The following is a 22,809-nucleotide window of genomic DNA, read 5'->3' as shown; positions in this document are numbered from 1 at the left end:
ATTTTACCTCTCCCAGTGAAAATCTGACCCTTTCAATAATCCCTTCACATTCCCTTAATTTTGTGGATTGTTTCCTCTCTCTCTCTCTCTGCTCCTTCCTCTATTTTAAAGCTACTCTATTGAGGAATAGTACTTTCCTCAGTATAGATCACAGTCCTGAAAGTTTTCCCTTGCAGTTTCAATAAGGGTCTGTTCAAGCATCCACCCATAGATAGCTCATTGCAAATGGGGTCCCAAAGAGAAGCAGAACTGAGTTTCTGTGAGCACTGCCACAAAAACTGAAGAAATGTTTAAAATATTCCATCTTAAATTATTAAACCTGAAAGAAGATTAAATACCTAAGACTTAAATCTACAATCCTGCAAACTCTTGTGCATTTGATTAGTTCCTTTGTGTTCAGTGGGACTAATCATGTGTCTATGTGTTTAGCAGGACTGTGACCTTAAATTGCTTTTCACCATTTATACAATTTTACTATTTGCATTACATTCAGGTGGAACAATGACAACAGACTTGCAAGTTTCACATTCTGGTTATAATGAATTAGCACAATGGTGAAATGTTTACAATGCAAGCACTTGTCTCATGCAAAGGCTTTTAAGAGTTTCACAAAAAAAATTTCTATTAGGCTTTGTAAAGTTTCCTGTTCAAAATCTAAACACAGGGCCTAAACTACATGTTAGTGTTTCTTTAAAGATCATAACAATGAACCAACACAACCCACTACCACATGTCAAGCTTTTGTGGATTTTATTATAAAGAGGTAAAAGGATACTTGAGATAAAGATAAAACCTTTCCTGCCTTTGTGTATTTTGAAAGGTAATGGCACAGCTCCTATGTTTCAATGCACCTTAGGTAACAAAAGCAGGCATATTTTGTGTGTGTGTGTGTGCGCGCGCGCGTGCGCGCGCTCGCGGTGAGGTCTCTGTCTACTTCCCATTGGATTGCATCCATACTAAAAAAATCATAGTGGTTAGCAATGAAACTGACAACTATTTTGCAAAAAGAAAAGGAGTACTTGTGGCACCTTAGAGACTAACAAATTTATTAGAGCATAAGCTTTCGTGAGTTACAGCTCACTTCATCGGATGCATTTGGTGGAGTGAGCTGTAACTCACGAAAGCTTATGCTCTAATAAATTTGTTAGTCTCTAAGGTGCCACAAGTACTCCTTTTCTTTTTGCGAATACAGACTAACACGGCTGCTACTCTGAAACCTGACAACTATTTTGGCAGTCTTATCAAAAAGGCCAAAAACTGATAATGGCATGGAGACTAAACTACTCACCTCTAGAGGTGATCCCTTCACTTTAGAGTTGAGGCACATTGCCAAAGTTTGCACAGCTTTTGCCCATAGTTTTGCTGTCAATCCAGCACTAAAAACCCATCTTCCTTTTAACTCATCATCAGTAGAACTCAACTATTTAAAACAAAGGAGGCAATCCAGTCCAGTCCAGTCCAGTAACATTGGTCAGGATAATAGGGAAGCAGGGTGATTCTATTGACTCACTCTGTGGTGAAGTACTGATTGATTTCTGATGACCCTCTGTAGCTGTATCTCTCTAACTCCACTTTGGCTAAAGGGGAGGTAGAAGAATTCTCTGTCAGAGGGATCTAGGACAGTTTTTATAGGGAAACCCTAGGAAGAGCCAAGCTTGAGGGGGGGAAGCTTAGGCTACGGCTTACATTAATGATGGAGGTACCAGTTAAACCCAAATTTCAGGAAGAGGACCGATTGCACAAATGGAACTATCCCAATTTATACCCACTGAGGAACTGGGCCACCAATGATAGATTCTGCCCACATCGGCATGGGAAAAACACCTGTTTACAGTCAGCACCAACCTAGATTTGCAGATGTTTATTCATAAAATAGAAGGTATTTAAAAAACAAACACACACCAGTACATCACTTTCCACAAAAGAAAATTAAAATGGTGTCAAAAGCTAGTCATTTCTGTTTAGCTGTCTCAGCAGTAACTGATGGAAATTAAACAAATTGAGTAGAGATTTCAATAAAACTTAGTTCAAAGGATTACCCAATCAGTTAAACCAAAGAGGATTTAAAAGATAACTCTTCCGCCCTTATTGGCAGGCCAATGGCAAAGATTGTCAGAGGGCCTTTGAATCTCAGCTTCTGTTTTTCCTTAAAAACATTGTCTAACTACTGAATATTGAAGAATTTGTTTAGGGGTGGATTTAGCAAAACAGTCTTTGTAAAATCAGTCCAACATGGGTTCATCAGACTCATCACAAAGGAGCTTACTTGCCAGTCACAGATTTGACGTCACTTGTAAGTTAATCACAGTGATAACTGGAATGTTGTTATTGACCTGCTACATGCTGATTTAAATGATTGCATCAAGGAATTATTCTGTCCAACAACCCACTAGAAAAGCTCACAATAAATACCATCACACAGCATATCACCAACACTGGATTTGAACATAGCCCTTTATTCATTTTAAAAGATAGATGTGTTATAATAAGAACTGAGCATGAAATATGTAAGCAAAGACCAGCATGCATTTTTCTACCATGGATATTTATTTGTATCAATATGGCACAGTTTTTTATATTATAATTTATATTGTGTATTTTAATTTATAGAGTGGGCATATGCGAAGTAAGGAAGTTGAAAATCTTATCTCAAAATTCTGTGCCAACTGTTGTTACAAACAACAGCTAGGATTACTATAAAGCAAAGAGTTTGGAAGAAAAGTGTGTGTGTGTTTTTTAAAAATGGACAACACTTTGAGTAAAATCCTGCTGCATTGAAATCAGTGGCAAAACTCCCATTAATCACAATGTGGTCGGGATTTTACCTTGTGTATCTAGTTCATTGGTTTGCACCCTGTGGTCCTCGAACACCTACGGGTCCATAGACTATGTCTAAGGGGTCCGCAAAAGGATGTTGTTACCATAGAACAGTGGTTTTCAACCTGTGGTCCATAGACCTCTGGGGGTCTGCACCTCCATTCATAATTTTTTAGTAGTCTGCAAATGAAAAAAAGTTTGAAAACCACTGGTCTAGGTAGTTTCACTGCAGTTTTTTGATACACAGTTGCACTTCCTATCTTGTGTACTAGCATATTGATATCACTCTTGTGAACTGCTCATGTGTTTTACCCTTTCCTAAAGTGTTGTAAGAGGGTGTTTACCACTAATGCAGCATCACAGCAGAAAATGAGGCCTCAGTTCAGCAAGGTACTTAAACAGATGCTTTATTTTAGAGCACATGAGTATCCCATTGGCTTTAAAGGAGAAAGTGGAGTGATGGACCTGTGTATGTTTGGTGTTGCTCTTGGGTCTGCCCACAAGACTCCTGTAAAAAGATTTTGTAAGAAAGAAACAGGACATACTGTACTATTTAAAGCAGTGATGCGCAATCTGTGGGGCATGCCCCCCCAGGGGAGACACAGAGAAATGTTTGTGGGGGTGAGTAGTGATGCCACGTGGCTCGTGCCAGCTTTGTGAAGTGGGGCCTGGGCCAGTCCCTACAGGTGGGGAGGGAGCACCACCTCTGCCCCCTCACTCACCTCAGTGATCTACTCAGTCTGTGGGTCATTGTGCTGTGCCAATTTCAACTCCCAGCAGCCTCCACACGCAGTGCTGGCTCCAACCCCAGAGACTGTCGCACATTCACACATTCCTTTCTCCACCCTGAAAACCCAAGACGAGAGATGTCATACCCTGTACCCCTTGTGACACCTTGTATCCCATGTTCAGCACTTCTATAGGGTTATATTTTGTACAAAGTATGTATTATGAGATATCATTTGAAAACTCATAATCTGCTGAATATTATTATCCCATTGAAATGTGTCTAACAACACTGCATGTAAAATTATGAGATTTTGCTATATGATTATTACTTAAATATGCTGTCGTTCTGGGTAATGCCCAGTGATGGGGTGGACTAGGAACTAAGGTCCCCTGCTAGAGGCCTTGTGACCCTGCCACACCCCACCCCAGAAAAGGGCAGTAGAGAAGTCCTCCAAGCTGCCTAGACTGGCTGTATGTGAAGCAACCAATCAGGGTCCAGCGGGCTAGTATAAGAGCTGCAGGGCCAGAGCAATTCAGTTCCCTTTTAGAGCTGGAGGAGAGTGGATGGAGGTCTGGGCTGGCTGCTGGGATTCCACCAGGACAAGGCCCTGAGGTAAGGGTGCAGAATGTGCTAGAGCCACGGAGAAGTGGCCTAGGGAATTGTAGCAGCAATGTGGTGTTTTTAAAGGAACATGATGGACAGCTGCTATCTACAGGGTCCTTGGACTGGGACCTGGAGAAGAGGGGAGCCTGGGTCCCCCTCACCAGCCACTGGGGAAAATGGCTTGGACTTTAATTCACCCCAGAAGGGGGAACTGAACTCTTTTAGTGGCCTAGCTGAAGAGCTGGGGGTCAGAAAGGCCTGCAGAGGCAGAGTCTCCAAGGAGGGAGCCCTGGAGGTGTGGCTTACAGAGCAGGGATAATTTGAGGGAGCCCACAAGGGGCTAGAGACAGTTTAGCCAGTGTATTGTGCTAGGCCCTGCTGGACTGATTGAAGAGTGAGCCCCAGGATAGAGCTGCAGATTGAAGGACCTTACCGAGGGTGCTGAAATAAGCCCCAAGTTGGACTTATACCCTGAAAGGGGTTTGCTTTACTTTTATCACACAGACAGGCTGTGTGTGACTTGACCAGAGAGAGAGAAAGTGCAGGCACACTCAGCCAGGGGGTGCTTGCAAGAAGGGATGGTGACAGAGAAGGTGTAAACAAGAAATTAGCTCCGATCTCACATACAAAGGGAACTGTTTGGCTATACCCCAGTGGGGGGTAATTCTCAAAGAGAGGAGGAGGATATAAAAATAAGAGACAGTGATCTCCACATCACCCCTCTCCTTCTTCCATCTCTCTGCTCACTGCATCAACGAATACCTGAAGATCACTGAACTGGGGCAGGGGTCCCTGGCTGAAAGGAAATCCACCCTGTGAACTGTTGCAGTTTATGGAGAGAGAGAGATTTTGCTTTAAAACCTATTAGCTTGCATTTTTATCTTTTTATTTCTTTTGTAACCAATTCTGGCTTTTATGCCTTATCACTTGTAATTGCATAAAATCTGCCTTTCTGTAGCTAAGAAATTTGTTTTATCTAAACCAGTGTGTTTGGATTGAAGTGTTCTGAGAGCAAAGCAGTGTAAAAGACATCCGAGGCTAGAGAATCAAGGCGACACAGCTGTTCAACAGTCCAGATTGTACCCTGGGGAATGTCACAGGAGGGGCAGGTGGTATGCCTGTTCTACTGGTGCAGCCTGACTGAAAGCTAGAAGCTGTCTGCTGCTGAGGAAGCCTTGACTGTGCAGTAATGGAGTAGGGGCACAGACAGATACTATTAATGGTTGTGGGGAGAGGGCACGCAACTGGAAAAGTTTGTACAGCACTAACTTAAAGGATGCTTTATGACAAAGCTAGCAATTTTAATAATTAGCTAAAATCATAGGTTAAAGGGTTTGTATAACTCACTGAAGTTAACGGGTCCATAGGAAAGGTGCATAATATTTCATCAGGATCTGACCATATGAGCATGTACAGATACAGTAATGTTTTGGCTGCTTCTCTATATATAAGAAGTTCCATATAATAAAAATAATGGCTAATAACTTTAAATATAGGCAGATAATAAATGAAATAGCTTGCACAAGGCACAGAGTCCATTCAGCTGAATAGAAACAACTCAAAGGAGTCACTGAAGATAAAAAATCTTCCTAGGTTTGCTTGGTTGATTTTAATCGTGTAACACAGTTCTGTGCTATAGGTTATATTCTCCTTTCTTCTGCTCTCAGAATGATGCAATACATGGCCCTCTAGTTTCTATGCTCCAGGAGCCTCTCAAGAAAGGTGTCTCTTCTAAAGGCGTGGGAAATAAGCTTCTTTGATTAAGGTCCCAGTCCTACAAACACATATGCAGAGAACTTTACACATGTGTTCAATAGGATTACATAAGCGAGTAAAGTTATTCATGCACAGCCTGATCCTGTAAACATGCACATGTGCTACCTACCTAGCTGAATCAACAATACAACTCCACTTCCTTTGGCTGCATATAAACTGGAGATGCAGGCACGCCTGCGTCATGCCATTCTGGAAACCCTCAGACTTGTAAGATCTGAATTCACTGGCAATTCTAGTTCCCCTGGGAGCAGTAGTTGGCTTTCTAGGTAGCTACTGGCAGCCTGGTACTCTACACATTTACTTCAGTGCAGGCTATTGAGTGATCAGCACTTGGGGGCGGGGGGGAAGAAGTCAGATCACATTTTTAGGTGCCCAAATATAGAGCTATGAGACTGACTTTAGGTGCCCAGTTTTGAAAAATCATGGCCAACTTCCCAGAAATTTCCCTTATAAAATTATACTGTATTATTCAACAGCAATGGTCCAAATTACTGCAATAAAACTATTGGAAAAATAGTAGTATTTTGGATAATGCATTTCATAGTTTTTCAAACATTTCTTTTCATTTTGATAAGGAAAATAACCCCTTTTTGACATTTTTTTTTTTTACTCTCCATGCCCCCTCTTTTTCCTGTGGGGGAAAAGAAGTTTAAAATGTGGGCTTTTTTTTTCCTCACCAAAGAAAAACTTTAATATTTTTTACAGAACATTTTGTTGGGGGAAAAAAAAATTCCTGGAAAATTTTAAGCAAAACTAAGTTTTCATTTCTTTCAAAAATTTTCACAAAAATATACACTTGGGCCCAGATCCTCAAAGGTATTTAGAAACCTAAATCCCATTGATTTCTTTGAGTTAGCTGCCTAAATCCTTTTGAGGCTCTAGGCTGTACCTTTTTTTTGACCTGGTCTACCTACCAGCTAGACAGGCATTAAAGATAGGTAGTTTGAAATACGAAAGAGAAGCTGATTTTTATTGGTTAGGGATACATGTGTGAAAGCATTCAACTATTTACACTGTAAGCTCTTCAGTGCAGGAACTTTTCCTGGATCTACATCTGTAAAACATCTGGTATTCTATACTTAAAGCACTATACAAATTAATATAATTATTCATGGTAATAATTGGTGCTTCGCTACCTGAGTGCTAAACTTGCCAAACATTTAAATTAATTTCATGCTTATCTTTGAAAGAGCTCAGCTTTTGATCTGTTTTAGTTGTGTACCAATTATTAGTAAACAGTCCACTTAACCTGACAAAGGGCCAAATCCCTCTTGCTGGGACTTCAGTGAAACTACTTGAGTAAAGCAGATAGGATTTGGCCTGTTTAACAAAGAGCTGACAGTCAACTAGTTGCTGATTGAAATCAAATGTGAGAAAGTCATGAATAACCAGTCTAGAACATTATTCCACCTAAAAGTAGATGACTGTATTTTCAAAGGTTATCTGGAATTTTTAAAGGGCTTGTGATTTGCGACATGGCAGCTTCATAGAAATTCTTCCATCATACAGAATATAAAAATGTGTATAAAATTCTTCCTGGTCAGAGGTTAATATTGCACTGATGACAGTAACGTCAATAGTTTATTTTAGTGCTTGAATTTGGCAGGCATGGGAGTTGAAATGCCATGCCCACATATTGGAGTAATCTACACACAGAAATCTAAAGCATAGATGAATAGGAAGTCCCACAGGACTGAGAAGCAGTTACAGCTTCCTGGCCTTCCAAGTTGATTACAAGGCCCATCTACTGTCTGGGAACTGAGAGAAGTGTTAGTCACTAAGATCCATGAACTGTATAATTTGGCAAAGACTGGAAAGACCGCTTCAATGATTGGTGCAGACACCAGTCCAATGGACGTTCCTACCAACAATCATTAACTTTATTTTGTCAATGTCTCATTGCAGCCAGCTTGCTAAGTTGCTCATTACAGCTATTTCATCATCCAGCTCTGAGAAAGTAATAAAACCATGGCATGGTGGTTCAATGAAAAGAAGAAACTGAGGGTGGCCAGAAAACACTACTTCCATTTTGGAAAAAAAAAAAAATCAAAGTTTTGACATTTTGTTTTTGTTCCAACATGGAATGAAACTGAGACCTTTCAAAAAAAAAAAAAAAATTAGGGGGAGAGACAGAGACTGACTCCAGAATAGCCCAGTAATTAGGGCTCTCAGATGGGATGTGGGAAATCCAGCTTCAAATTCCTAATCTGTCTGATCCAGAGGTCCATGATGGAATTTCTGGTCCAAAGAAACAGCTCCAGCAGGAGAGGGTTAACTTTGTATAGCTAATTAAATACTCATTGGTTCAGAGAGACATTAACCCTCGAGCCCAGGGGATGTGGGAAACCCAGGTTCACAGCCCTGCTCACCTTGATTTGAATAGGGGACATGAACCCGAGTCTCCCACCTCCCAGGTGAGTGTCCTAAACCTCAGGCTAGAGTGTCTGGCGCGCTCTCTCTCTCTCATTTTGGCCCTGACCCCCAGGCCTCAGAAACCTTCTTGACAAAGATTTAGTTGAAACCAATATGTTTCCATGCAAAGTTTTGGTTTGACAAATCACCATTTTGTAATGGAAAAAATATTTTGTCAAAAAATTTCTGACCATCTCTAATCAGCATATTGATGACACATCTCAAAATTCCTCTAGCTACCTTAACACTGGGTAAGAGAGATTGGTCTGATTTTTCAGAGGCTCTATGCACATGTAGATTGCACTGATTTGAACTGGAAATGTGCTGCTCAGAACTTGCATGAAAATCATGCCCCAAGGGCACCCAATGTTAACTACAATAAAAATAGCACCCATTCCCCAACTTGTTTACAGAAATAAACTCCTTTACTGAAAATATACTCAGAAAAAAAGGGCAGTTGTCAAAATAAGTAACATCTTTAGATTATGCAAACTGAGAAATATATTTTTACCATTTGTGCTGGTTATGGTTGGTATTTCATTCAGCTTTGCTCATTAAGATAGTTTGGTTAGTTTCACTTGGATTTACAACAATCCATCACCAGTCAGTTCCACTTTCCAGTTTCTGTGAAATAGCGCAATATTTGGTGTCTCAACTGTATAGGGGAAGGTTCAACATTAAAGAATCTTGAAACTATGCACTTATATGTAAAAATAAACCTTTATATCACTTCTATTCATAATATTTTATGAAACTTTTTAAAAATATGAACCTAAAAGTAGATGACATTGTCCCTTTAGCTAGTGCACATGCAACCCTGTTTAATCGTGCTAGATAAAAGCAAAGATTTCATAAAGGATGAAAACGTTGATCAACTAAATTAAGGATAACCAGGTGCTTTGCCAATGTATACACCTGTGCATATAATAGAATTCAGATGCAAAACGTAATTGTAGATGTTACTTATGGAAAATATTCATGGTTTAACAATGCATACACTCAGACTCTCAATCTATAAACAGAAAAGCTTTTTAAAATTTACATTTCGATTATCTGTACTCAGACAGGGATGGACTCTCATTGCAGCAATCTTGTACTGGTACTGGCAGCCACAAACTGCAGTAAATATTGAAACAATTGTCATGCTAGCATGACATTGAAACACAGTTTTCTTAACTGAGTGCCAAGTCAAACCTAATGCACATTACCATGAATGTCACACAACACTTAATAGAAAAATTGACTTGCAAATGTGGCCTAAATAAGATAGGTACAGAATGTGTTGTAGTATACTCAAATATACCATGCATGCACTACAACTAACTTAGTGCTCTAAACAGTGAATGCTAGTTCTGAAAACCACTTAATTGATTACAACTTCCCAGTTCTGTATCTATTGTATATAGGAAATAAATTAATTAGGCAAGTGTAAGGATGGTTTTAAGGTCCCCCTACTGTAAGCAGAAAATCCAAGAAGTGCTGGAATTTAGTCTAGCGAATGAGATGTAACAATCTGGGGCAGACTTCTGGAGCTCTGATAATAAAACAGTGTTAACTCCTGAGTGTGAGTACTTGAATTTACTTCTACAAGACACTCCAGTAGCATTCCCATGGGGCTTTAACACTTACAACTGTAAAGATCTCAGTTTAATGTGGGTTTTCAAGTCTAGCGTAATGGAGAAAAGGGTATAGCATATTTAGAAGCGTCTTAGTATACTGAGCAGGTCTGGACTTCAAGAAGAGTGTTGAAGATCCACGGGATATACTGTGAAGATCTTACCAGAACCTAGTGTCATTCACAGATCGTGGGTGGCTAGACCTAGGAGCGAGAGCCAAAGTCTGCAGTCACAAGACAGGAGTCAAAAGTCAGCAAGTTCAGTACATCAAGAGGTCTTAAGCAGAAGACAAACTGAAGATCTGAACCATGAGCCAGGAACCAGAGTCAGAATAGTAGGGGGTCAGAGGCAGGAAACACACTGGTGGTCAGGAACCATGAGTCAGATGCCAAGAGCTCAAGCTGGGCAGAAAGACCAGAGCAAGGTAGAGCTCAGTTGTCAGACAGCTTCCTGTTCCTGCTGCTGGCTTAAGTTGGGCCAGCAGGCCAATCAGTTGCTCTGGGACTCTGCCAGACCTCAGGGGTGGAGCCTCACACTGGGCTTCCTGGTCTCAAGTAAGCTATTGTCAGCAGGTTACCAGATGGAGGGCTGGAGTGTGGCTGCTCCTAAAGACTTCGAGGGCCTAGGGTTTTGACCTGTGGGTCATGACACCTAGAGAGTTGGCTTTTAAAACTGAAGATCCGTATGTCTTTTGGTAATACTGCTTCTCTAAAGATGTTGCCTGGTTTAACTTCTTATTGCAAGTCTGGTGGAAGTCTCCTAGCCACCTAACAGGGCCCCTGTTAGTCTTTGTGCACCATCCCATCAGTATAAATGCTGCCCTTGGAAAGTTCCACACAGTGAATGGTGAAGGAGCTTATCACAAGAGCTGAACCTCATTGGCTGTGCATTAGTTCTTCTGCTGGGGCCTCATTTGTCAGATATCCTTTCCCAGATACCTTGTGTTCCTAGCAGGTCAAATTAAAATTATTCTAATTTTTGGAGGTGTATGCCTTTGGTGCTTTGGTATTTGTTTTATTAACTGATCTAACATAACTCTGGTCCTTCCCTATTTGCTATTCTTGGGTCAGATTTTGTGCTGTCCTGAATTTAGGGCTAGAAACTGATTCTTTTTTTTTTTTTTTTTTTTAAGAGATTTGAGATTCTTTTGTATTTTTCATAGCTATAGGTGTGCGCAAAATTATGGGAGGGTGCTGGTTCTGAACAGGCCATCTGATTTTTTCAAGTTGTTGTTTGTTTTTTTGTTTAATGGAGTTCAATGGAGCGACACTGATTTACAGTGAGAATCTAGATTAGTATCTTTTTTACAAAATTAAAATTCTCAGGGTTTCAGCTCAACAAGTTTAAAAAAAGTAAAACTCAGACAAACAGAAAAACATCAACTTCAATGCAAGTCCATCATTCTGCTTTATTCTGGGTCTTCATTAATTTTTTAGGCAATGCTTATTTCCCATGGTGAAGGGATATACCAAATGGCCAATGAAAGCAGATAGCAATTTGAGGAAGTTTCCACAATCCCTTCCCAAGCTACATCACTTCAGTTCCTAAACAGGGGAATGTAGTCACCCTGGCTGTCAGTTCAGTCTACATAATTTTTTTTTCTTTTTTTAATATTTCAGGATCAATTTGAGCAAAGTTTTGTATTTTTAAAGTTTCATCTAAGCCAAGTCTAGTTACTGTGTCTTTCTCTCCCAACCCTGTGTGCAGTGTTTGATTAGAAAACAAAAAACAAGACTTCATTTCAAACATAAAAGTGGGAACAAAATGTTTATAGACTGACAGCATGCAATGAGACATCTGTGAAGAAATGTCCTAGACTCTCCCCACCCCTTTTATGTCTATTTTTTTTCTATTTTTTTCCTGGTACAGAACTTTTAGATTTTTCTGTCATCTACTTTCCCAGTAAGTGAAAGCTTGGAAGATTGTTTTACTCTATTAAATCCACTCATTGGGACATAGAGAGTCTGCATTCCATAGCCTTGGTCTACACTAGGAGTTGAGGTTGAATTTAGTAGCATTCAATCGATTTAACCCTGCACCTGTCCACACGATGAAGCCCTTTTTTTCGACTTAAAGGGCTCTTAAAATCGATTTCCTTACTCCACCGTGCCCTCCTGTGCTCTAACTGCCCTGGTGTCTGGCTGTGCGTAACCAGCGGCCAGGCGATTTGCCTCAACCTCTCACCCCGCCATAAATGGCTCCACCTTACTCTCACAGATATTGTGGAGCACACAGCAAGCAGTAATAACAGTGGGAATATTGGTTTCGCTGAGATCTAACTGAGTCGGTAAACTGCGCCAGCACGCTTTTAAACGTCCAAATGCACATTCTACCACCATTCTGCACTTGCTCAGCCTGTAGTTGAACAGCTCCTGACTACTGTCCAGGCTGCCAGTGTATGGTTTCATGAGCCATGGCATTAAGGGGTAGTCTGGGTCCCCAAGGATAACTATAGGCATTTCAATATCCCCAATGGTTATTTTCTGGTCTGGTTGATTCCCAACTGACTGGTAGCTGTCTAGCATTGCAGCTTCCACAGGGCTATTGCCACTCACTTCTCAACTGTGAGGGCTGCTCTCATCTTGGTATTCTTGCACCTCAGGGCAGGGGAAAGCAAGTCACAAAGTTCCATGAAAGTGCCCTTATGTATGTGAAAGTTTCGCGGCCCTTGGGAATCATCCCAGACCCACAACACTATGCAATCCCACCAGTCTGTGCTTGTTTCCCGAGCCCAGAATTAGAGTGAACTTGCCCCATTAGCACCATGATGCCCACATTGTCAGGGCCTGTGCTTTGAGAGAAGTCTGTGTCCATGTCCTCATCACTCTCGTCACCGCGCTGATGTTGCCTACTTGCCCGGTTTTGCTTTGCCAGGTTCTGGTGCCACATATACTGCTGGATAATGCGTGTGGTGTTTAATGTGCTCCTAATTGCCAAAGTGATCTGAGCAGGCTCCATGCTTGCTGTGGTATGGCATCTGCACAGAAAAAAGGCACGGAACGATTGTCTGCCTTTGATCTGAGGGAGGGAGGGGCGACTGATGACATGGCTTACAGGGCTGGCTTAAAGGGAATTAAAATCGACAAAGGGTGGTGGCTTTGCAAAAAACAGAATGGCCCCCTCAAGGATAGAACTCAAAACTGGGTTTAGCAGGCTGTTGATTTCACAGAGGGAGGGAGGAGAAAATGAATACAAAACAAATCTGGTCTATATCTTGTTTTGATCCACTTCATCTATCTTTATACATCTTGCTGGCAGCAGACTGTGCAGTATGATTGCTAGCCATTGTCATCTCCTGGGTGCTTGGCAGAAGATGGTGCAGTATGACTGCTGGCCATCGTCTTCTGGCTGCAGATTAAAATGAAACTTAAAAGGGAAAGGTGTTGGCTGAATCACTCCCATGTTTGCCCAGGCACCCCTGCCCTCATTGAGGTTGGTTAAAAGAGCACCCTGGACTACGTCGACAATGGCTACCAGTCATACTGCGCTGTCTGCTGCCAAAAGGCAATAAACTGTTGCTGTGTAGAAATGCAGTACTGCATCTGCCAGCACCCAGGAGACATACGGTGGCGATTAGCTGAGCGGGCTCCATGCTTGCCGTGGTATGGTGTCTGCACAGGTAACTCAAGAAAAAAGGCGCAAAACAATTGTCTGCCCTTCCTTTCACGGAGGGAGGGAGGGAGGGAAGGGGGGCCTGACGATATGTACCCAGAACCACCCGTGACAATGTTTTAGCCCCATCAGGTACTGGGATTTCTACCCAGAATTCAAATGGGTGGCAGAGACTGCAGGAACTGTGGGATAGCTACCCACAGTGCAACGCTCCAGAAGTCGATGGTTGCCTTGGTACTGTTGTCACACTCTGCCGACTACATGCACTTAGAGCATTTGTGTGGGGACACACACAATTGACTGTATAAAAACGCTTTCTACAAAACCAACTTCTATAAATTCGACCTAATTTTGTAGTGTAGACATCTGTTCAGCTATGAGTGAATTATTTATAACCTATTTAATGGGAATATCACTGTAAAATATTTTAAAATGTATTTTAGACTTTAAATCAAAGTTAATATAAAACAAATCTAGACTTTCCTTAGAGAATCCCATGGAATTTTTCCCAATCTTATTTTAAAATTCTCCCCGTTATGTAAAATGTTATAGAAGGGCTACACAGAGGTTTTTGTGAGTTCAGGGCAAAATCTGAAACTGAGGGCTCTCACCATTTCCAAAAAATTACCATGAAGATGAAAGAGTTTGAGAAGGGGAGGAGATTGGCAAGGGGCATAGGGAAATCCCAAGGCCTACACCTGAGGGATTGCTGCTCTCCCCGCAGTCCCACCTCTCTGTGCAATCTGGCCCTACTGCCAATGGGAGCACTATCCCCAACCCTGCTGTTACCTCTGGCCCCTAAGCCTGGCAGGTAGCCTTGGGCCCAGTGTGATAATTGCAGTGATGGCGGGATCTGGGCCTGGTTGGGACAGGCAAGTCGTTATTGTGTTAGGCACCAAACCTGCGAGGTGCTCTGACCCCAGGCACCAAGTCACAATGCCTCTCACTCAAATTTGGCCTGGCCATCCCACCATCATTTTGGGGGCCCTCACAAATAGGGGGCTTATGGCAAACTGCCCTGTCACTCTTCTCCCCCCCTAGTTCACTCTGTGTTGTAGCAGAATAATCATTTTCTCTCAAGTTCCTTCCAATACAAAACACGTGTTTTTTCTGGGAGAAAACTAGAGCCATGTTTTAAAAATAAACCTTTCACAATTTAGGAAATTGATGTGGAAATTTTTTTTCCTCAAGTTTCATGAAAAGCTATATATTCTGCAATTTATCTCAAATTATGCATCTTTTCCCACAAAAAAAGAATAATTCATACTTTCATGGTAGGATCTCAGCTCACTTTTACAAACATTGTTTCCCAAGATTCCTTTGGGGTTAGTATTATGATTTATATAAAGCAAAAAAAAACCTCACTTATGAATGTCTGAAATATCATGTAATAAAGTGAATTTCTTTTCTTACCACCTCATCCCATGTTACTCAATCAAATCAAAGGAGGAGAATAATGTATATTTTTAGGATGAAAATAAAATATTACAGCAATAAGCAGCAAAGTTAAAATACTAACTTTCTTTCAAATGTTTTAATAAGACAATTACAGGGCTGGGGAGCCCATGATAGATGAGGTTAAATAGTGCAAGTTTCTAATTTTGTCTAGCAGTTTAAGTGTATTGGAAAAAGGATTAAATCAGGCTAAGGCCTCAATCCTGCAAATACTTTAGCATGTGTATAACTTTACACAGGTGAGTCATCCCACTGAAGTCACTGGCACTTCTCATGTGTAGCAAGTAAAGCATGTATTGAAGAATTTTTAAAAATGGAGACCTACTTTTTATGTTGAAAAGCTAGAAGGTTATATCTGGTTTAAATATTGCTGGGTGACACAATTTGAGCATTTTGTCAAATTTTCAAATTATTATATTAAAAAGATTAGAATGTATTTTAGGGTATTTGGTACTTGTTTCAGGAGATAAACTGGTGTAACGTCTCTGTTTAATATTTCCTCTAATATAGCAAACTCTATTTTGGTGGGTATAAACAATTAGATCATTTTTACAAATTTATATATACATACACATATGTTTGACTCATATTTCCTCTTGCTATCCTTTTAACAGTAACACTGAAATATATTAAGCTTATATTAATATATTAACCTTAGCTAACAGTCTCCTGACGTTAAAAAATAAATAACTAAAGCTCTAGTAAACATTTCCACAGGGAATAGCTCCTGTACTATCAAGAACATAATACCCGACGTAACTCAGCATAGCCTTTTTCCTAAACAGATTTACATAACATCAATTATAATTAACCCAACAGGACATTATACCCATATATTTCTGTTACTGAAAGCAAACAAAACTAAAATAGGTGCTATGAGAGTGGCAACATTTGATAATCGGAGTTATAAGTTTTAATAATGGTTTCACAATCCTAACTGTTACATCAAATCTTCAATATTCCATCATGGGAGTTTGTTTTTCTTCTAAACAAAATTTCATTATATTGTTTCCCCCTTCCCATTATGTTTGGCCTAAAGGAGTATGGTCCCATGTTTATTCCTATCTGACATGGAATTTTCTTCTCTAATTGGGTGCCTTTATTCATGTCAAAAAGTTAATTATCATAATTAGCTCAACATTAAGTGTCAACAGTTTAACTGGTGCATTACAGAAGTAGACATACCCAGTCTCAGAATACTGTTTGGCCTAGAGCAGTGGGGGGCAACCTGCAGCACATGGGCTGCACGTGGCCCATCAGGGTAATCCGCTGGCGGGCCACCAGACAACTTATTTACATTTGCATGGCTGCCTGCGGCTCCCAGTGGCTGCGGTTCACCGTTCCCAGCCAATGGGAGCTGTGTGAAGCAGCAGCCAGCATGTCCCTGTGGCCTGTGCCACTTCCCGCAGCTCCCATTGGCAGGGAATGGTGAACAGCGGCCACTGGGAGTTGCGGGCAGCCATGCAAATGTAAACAAACTGTCTGGCGGCCCACCAGCAGATTACCCTGATGGGCCACATGCGGGCCGCAGGTTGCCCACCACTGACCTAGAGGGAGATGCACTGGACTGGGACACAGTGGGTTCCGGTCTTAACTCTTCCATTTGTTGCTGATAATTCTATGTACTTCACAACCCTTATTACAGGCCAAGACTTCATGTCCTTACCCCCAAGAGATATGCAACTATTATTTCCTCCTATTGTACAAATAAGGTAACTGAGAGATTGGTAAACATCGCTTCATGCAGAGCAAGGAATAGATGTCTGGTCTATACTCTCACAAAGCCTTTCATCAGCGTTATATATACACTGTTTTAAGATGGTGTATATAGTTATATGCAAATAAATGTGCAAATTAGCTCATTAAATCATTTGTATAAATTTCACATGGAGCATCACAAAACTTGGAGTCGCACATGGAGCATCACTACTGATTTAAAAAATGCAAGGAAGAAGAGACAATTGTAAAGGAAATCTGCAGTCTAATGTGAGAGGCATTTCATTTTGGTATGATCGGGTGGGGCTTGACAGAGTAGCACCACTACTTTCTTCCCAGTCTGACCCATCTCTAGTAAACATGGAGAAAATCACCCAGTGAATGAATTAACTTCCAGTATAAAATTTTCATGGCCCTATCCTTCCCAAATTCCCACTGTAAACATACCTAACAGATGTCTGCAGTTTACAAACATTTGTTACTGTTTGAAGCCTCTGTGCTTTGAGAAGCACAGTGAGAAACTGCCAAAAAATTATCTTCCTGCACTGTTAACCAACCAGATAGATAATCCTTCAAGTGTGCATCATAGATAATGACAACGTTCCAAACCATTCACTGATACCATCTGTAACAACCAATCAGACAAGAAGCTATACCTTCTTGGAGGAATCTGGTTCAAAAAAATGTGCATCTTGCCAAACTCCATATGCTAAAGAGATCCACATTATTCATGCTCCTGTAGTATATGCTTTCTATTTGTTCGAACTACTCTTTGTTCATTCTAAATCATGTTGTAGGCATAGAGCTGAGGTAGTCAACAAGCCAAATCTGGACCACCAGATGCTTTTGAACAGACCCCAAAATCTTTATTTACTTATTATTTATTGTTTATTGTTTATTTATTATCATTATTGTTGTTTTTGATGGAGTCTGGATCTTGACTATACTTTGACCTAGAAATTTGGACCTTGACATAAAATAGACTATTCCTGGTGTAGGGAGTATGGTGATGGACACTCTGTAAATGCCTGTAATAATAAAAACAGCACTGTGAGTGAGGAATGCACATTTAGGGGAAGATCTTCCAAACCCTTTAATTATATAAGCCATCCTATTAAAATTAGTAAGACTACTCTCCTATTAAGTTTCAGAGTAGCAGCCGTGTTAGTCTGTATTCGCAAAAAGAAAAGGAGTACTTGTGGCACCTAAGAGACTAACAAATTTATTAGAGCATAAGCTTTCATGAGCTACAGCAAGTGAGCTGTAGCTCACGAAAGCTTATACTCAAATAAATTTGTTAGTCTCTAAGGTGCCACAAGTACTCATTTTCTTTTTTCTCCTATTAAGTATTACTCACACCAATAAGGATTTGCAGCAACAGGCCTTTACTGTATAAGGGTTAAAAGCCAAAGCATAGGTATGGAAACACATACTAATGTACCAAGACTGCAAGCTTTCCAACTCATTGGGAAGTCCTAATTAAGTCAATGGGAGTCACTTACACAGCATTATTGAAAGACACTACTTGACCTTTGGCTGGCTGTTACCTGTTAAGCCTACAAGTATGTGTTTTACCAGTGACACTGACAGGTGCAAGTTGGTGTTTGCAGACAGATACCAAATTGGTTATAGAAATGGGGACTTTTTTCCATTAAACTCAGAGTATATTAACAGTATGTCAAGGTTATACATTCAATTTTTCAACAAAACTTAAAGATTAAATTCATAACCACAATTCTTCTCTTTTGGATGTATTCTCCAGAATATAGGTCCACTGATTTCCATGGAGTTTTGTCTGTCTTTGCCAGTGGTAAATTTGGCCCATAGTCAAATTTGTGATACACACACACACAGTGGCAGGAGGGAGGGAAACCCTACATTGTGGAAACCCTGGATGTTGTCATTTGTAGAACAGAATATTTCTGCCTATAAAGCCAGTTTGGGTTGTATTCTTAAAAATATATGTAGTATTCGTACAGAGATTCTTCTTTGGCAGGGAAGGGAGAAAGATGGTTCCTAACATCTCAGACATAAGTGTACCATAAGTGTCATATCAGCCATGAAAGAAATGGAACAAACACATCCTACTGGGTGAGGCCGAACTGACTTGTCTATCAGATGACTTGTCCTCTTATATATTCAAGGTTTAACTCATTGACCTATAGTGTACATATAATATGAGAAGTGAACTGTCAGGCACAACCAACTGGTTTGGGCTTGTGTTATAAACAATGCATAAGTGTGAGTTATACTGTAGAGAAAAGGAGTAGAAATTCCACAATAGGATTAGAAATTTGGATACCTATACCCCAGTCTAGAATTAATCTGTTGCACAGCTTGCTATTTGCTAATGTCTTCCTGGACAAGATGAAGTCAAAATAGGGTCAAACTAATTAATATCGAACAGGTACCTGTAATGGAGTGTAGCCTATATATGGAAGAAATTGATGAGAGGTTGGTTTGCTGCCAGAGTCAGAGCTGTCAGCAGTTAAAATTGGCCTTCATAGGAAGCATTGGAAATAATAATGAATTCTGATTAATAACAGAATGAAGATTTCTGATTTAACCCTGGAGTTAGAGCAAGATGAAAGGTTACTCTAATGCTAAGGTAAACAGCTTGGTTAAGAAGACTGTCTTGTCCAATAAAAATTCTATTTCCTTTTGAGACCTACAAATTTTACTGCCTTACATATTTAGACCCAACCAACATGTTCCTATGTTCAGCTCTCATCCCCTAATGCCCCTACTCTACTTGCGCTACATTGATGACATCTTCATCATCTGGATCCATGGAAAAGAAGCCCTTGAGGAATTCCACCACGATTTCAACAATTTCCATCCCACCATCAACCTCAGCCTGGACCAGTCCACACAAGAGATCCACTTCCTGGACACTACAGTGCTAATAAGCGATGGTCACAAACACCACCCTATATGGAAACCTACTGACCGCTATTCCTACCTACATACCTCTAGCTTTCATCCAGATCACACCACACGATCCATTGTCTACAGCCAAGCTCTACGATATAACCACATTTGCTCCAACCCCTCAGACAGAGACAAACACCTACAAGATCTCTATCATGCATTCCTACAACTACAATACCCACCTGCTGAAGTGAAGAAACAGATTGACAGAGCCAGAAGGGTACCCAGAAGTCACCTACTACAGGACAGGCCCAACAAAGAAAACAACAGAACACCACTAGCCATCACCTTCAGCCCCAACTAAAACCTCTCCAACACAACATCAAGGATCTACAACCTATCCTGAAGGACGACCCATCACTCTCACAGATCTTGGGAGACAGGTCAGTCCTTGCTTACAGACAGCCCCCCCGCAACCTGAAGCAAATACTCACCAGCAACCACACACCACACAACAGAACCACTAACCCAGGAACCTATCCTTGCAACAAAGCCCGTTGCCAACTCTGCCCACATATCTATTCAGGGGACACCATCATAGGGCCTAATCACATCAGCCACCCTATCAGAGGCTCGTTCACCTGCGCATCTACCAATGTGATATATGCTATCATGTGCCAGCAATGCCCCTCTGCCATGTACATTGGCCAAACTGGACAGTCTCTACGTAAAAGAATGAATGGACACAAATCAGACGTCAAGAATTATAACATTCAAAAACCAGTCGGAGAACACTTCAGTCTCTCCGGTCACTCTATTACAGACTTGAGAATGGCTATCCTTCAACAAAAAAAACTTCAAAAACAGACTCCGAGAGACTGCTGAATTGGAATTAACTTGCAAACTGGATACAATTTAATTTGGGCTTGAATAGAGACAGGGAGTGGATGGGTCATTACACAAAGTAAAACTATTTATTTATTTCCCCATGTTATTTCTCCCCCCCCCCCCCCCCCCCCCGCCCCACTCTCCACTGTTCCTCAGATATTCTTGTTAACTGCTGGAAATGACCCACCTTGATTATCACTATAAAAGGTTCTCTCCCCCTCCCCCCCCCTTCCTGCTGGTAATAGCTCATCTTAAGTGATCACTCTCCTTACAGTGTGTATGATAAAACCCATTGTTTCATGTTCTCTGGGTGTGTGTATATAAATCTCCCCACTGTATTTTCTACCGAATGCATCCGAAGAAGTGAGCTATAGCTCACGAAAGCTTATGCTCAAATAAATTTGTTAGTCTCTAAGGTACCACAAGTACTCCTTTTCTTTTTAAGTGAATATTGTTTTCTTGTTCACACTAATACATTTCAATGCACTCTGTCATCCATCCATGGAACTCTGAGGATATTATTGAGCTGAACTCTTTACTAATATTCAAAATAGGATTAGAAAATCACTTATGTGCATTTGCAGTTACATCAGCAAGGATGTATGTCACAAAGGTTATTAAGCCTGATGATCCAAAGAAATAAGCTGAGGAAATCTCTCTCCATGGTACAATATTGCACAACTGAACACATGCATGTGAATTGTGGGAGTGTTTTGCCTTCATCCAAAGTAGAGCTATATCAGCAAACTTCCTTCTCTAAGGAGAAACGGGGAAATGGTTTTCCTGAACGTTTTGTGACAACTTTCCTCACCATTTTCTAACCAGCTCTACTCTGAAGCTTCAGGAATAGGCCATTGTCAAAGGAAGGTGTGATGGGGCCTATATGCTCCATCTCTGGTTGAACCAGAGAGGGGTTAAACCACTTGCCTTGTGCTAAAAAGAAACCCTAGCTCAGCGACTGAGGTGTCAGGCCTTCAGAAAAAGCTGACAGGTGTTGACTGTGAGGCTGCTGGAAAATAGAGCCAAGAGCTGGGCCTCCTAGGCAGGAAAGTCTTACAAAGCCCAGGCTTCCAACAGAGGAGAGAGGTACTCCTGGGAAGAGAGTGGAGTTTCTTCCCAAACAGGACGAAAATCAAACCTGGGCATAAGAGCTGGAGACTCCTCTTTATTCTCTTTCAACTTTCCCCAGGGAAAGACTAGTGTATGGCCACGACACAGAGGGGGGGGGGTCTTAATTGCTTCTGTAGGAGTTTTTATCCTTTTACTCTTAGGTTCCGGGCCATTTCAATCTGTTAAGTGATATAAAACAAAAAAAGTTAGAGAACAGAATTACATCTTATTATCTATGCTGTGAAGAATATCACATCTGAAAGAAATGTGGAAACATTTTTAAGTTGTATCACAAGACAAAAGTAAGTAAAGTAAACCACCTAATAGAAAATGCATACAGGTCATCCAGCTGCAGATAATTTCCCCCTCCCAGATCTCATTGTTCTGTGTTACATGAAGGTAGAAAAATGTAAAATGTGTATAAGTTTTCACTAAAGAATCTTTAACAAATTGTAGGGGGAAGTAGTCATGACACAATGTCACCCACAATTTTAAAAAGGTCTAAACCCACCCAATCACACCCATAAATGGTCTCCCTCTTTCTTAAGTAAGGGTAGCCACTAGCCACCTCCAGATGGACCAGTCTTCCTCTCAGGAAATCTGAGAACTTGTGGTGATCTAACATGCATGTCTGCCTGCAATCCCTTCCCTTAGTCAAAGCCTTTTGATTTGCATATATATATATATAAACTGTCAATGAAGTCACACAAATGAGGGTCATTCTTGTCAGTTGCCAGCTTGTGCAGATCAAGGAGTGACTGATTCACATTCTTTTCCAGATGCAAGGCACACTCCATTGCTGTCAACCCATTCTCCCAATCATCATGATCTGGTTTCTTGATGTCCCGCAAAAAGATGCAACCGGCCCTCTGGTTCTGCAGCTTCATGAGTTCTTCAGCATGCTCATGCACCTCGTGGGACTGGTGCAGGAAATACTTGGCAAAGTTCTTTGGAGCGACATCATCCCGGTCAAAATAGAAAGACATGCTGAGGTATACGTAGGAGACAATCCTTTAGTCCTTACTCAAGTCTCTAATTTCCCTGGAACTATTCATATGAGTAAGGACTACAGGAATGTGTAAGGGTTTGAAGGATTGCACTAATAGGTCCTGATTCTACAAACTACTACCCTGTGAGTACTCCCATTAGTTTGTATGTTCCTCTGTACTGTATTTAGGAGTGTATGCTCACGGAGCTATGTTC

General features: G+C 40.9%; 1 long non-coding RNA gene across 2 annotated transcripts; it reads right to left on the bottom strand.

Annotated features, from left to right (window-relative positions):
* Positions 1 to 3,043: 3,043 nt before the first annotated feature.
* Positions 3,044 to 22,481, bottom strand: LOC122460478. Of its 2 annotated transcripts, none has more exons than XR_006281789.1 (3): positions 22,298 to 22,481; positions 19,851 to 19,853; positions 3,044 to 3,077 (listed from the first exon to the last, which is right to left on the bottom strand). It is a non-coding gene; the product is annotated as an uncharacterized LOC122460478 (long non-coding RNA). The 2 variants fall into 2 exon arrangements; XR_006281790.1 differs by lacking the exons at positions 3,044 to 3,077; positions 19,851 to 19,853 and adding exons at positions 6,186 to 6,196; positions 10,491 to 10,494 and having other exon boundaries at positions 22,298 to 22,479.
* Positions 22,482 to 22,809: the final 328 nt, after the last annotated feature.

Source organism: Dermochelys coriacea, chromosome 1, assembly GCF_009764565.3.
Source record: "Dermochelys coriacea isolate rDerCor1 chromosome 1, rDerCor1.pri.v4, whole genome shotgun sequence".
NCBI classification, from domain to species: domain Eukaryota; kingdom Metazoa; phylum Chordata; order Testudines; family Dermochelyidae; genus Dermochelys; species Dermochelys coriacea.
The sequence above is the reverse complement of the archived record's forward strand: the minus strand, read 5'-3'. Positions and strand labels throughout refer to the sequence as shown.